At 42.5% G+C, this 852-nt stretch overlaps 1 protein-coding gene across 4 annotated transcripts in view; it reads right to left on the reverse strand.

The window, feature by feature from the left end:
* LOC118337094 (pleckstrin homology domain-containing family G member 3) overlaps window positions 1-852 on the reverse strand; it is a 32,990-nt gene that overhangs the window by 15,177 nt on the left and 16,961 nt on the right. The window lies entirely within an intron of this gene.

Genomic DNA, 852 nt, shown 5'->3' on the forward strand with positions numbered 1-852 from the left:
GGGGGGGGGGGGGGGGGGGGACTGATGGGAAGAAAAAAAACAGGGAAGGGGACCAGGAGTTTTGTTTATATATCTTCATTGAGCTACTTTTGAATTTAAGAGAAATGAAATCCATATCCAGTTTCACATCCTTCCTGGCCAAATGGGGAATTTTCCTCACAAACGTTTCCTAAATATATGAAGTCATGGCGGTATAAGAATGGAGCACTGAGTGGCCACTGTGCGGAGAGCTCCATTTCCTTAAATATTTTCAGGGGAGAGGGGTCAAAACTCTTTTGCCCAGCTAAAGAAACAAAGCTTTGTCGTGTAATTTCACTTTGGGCTAATTAATGGATCTACAAGGCACAAACCATCATTAAGCAAAACATTAGGTGAAATGACTCAAGTAAGTGATATTGCCAAGTGCGGATGGAGAGCATAATTTGGTGTTGATAGCCCACAGATGTAGCTTATGTCACGTGCCTGAAATACATCCTCTTGTACCAGTGTTGACAAGCTCGTAACCTAAATATGTTCGTCATTAGATGCGCACCATTGGTCAGCAGCCCACAGCTGATAACACAAACCTGATGTTGTAAGGAAAAGGTATTTTGTCAATCTGGAAGAGGCTGCAACCAAACTGATTCATAAGCACACTCACTTGACTTATCTCCCATACACATTTTTATAGAAAAGATGCCTTTTACGGCTTTAACGGGACAAATATTTCACATGTGAGCATGGGAAGTGCCCAAAGTTAGTGATTTATAACGCCCTGAAATAAGTCTGACATGCAGCTGGATGATCTGCTTCACAAGAAGAATCAAACTGCCTTTCACTTTCAGTCTCCTGCACACCAACACACACGCACAC

The sequence above is a fragment of the Morone saxatilis genome, unplaced genomic scaffold (assembly GCF_004916995.1).
Source record: "Morone saxatilis isolate NCDOM2014 unplaced genomic scaffold, NCSU_SB_2.0 Contig3, whole genome shotgun sequence".
In the NCBI taxonomy this organism is placed as follows: Eukaryota; Metazoa; Chordata; class Actinopteri; family Moronidae; genus Morone; species Morone saxatilis.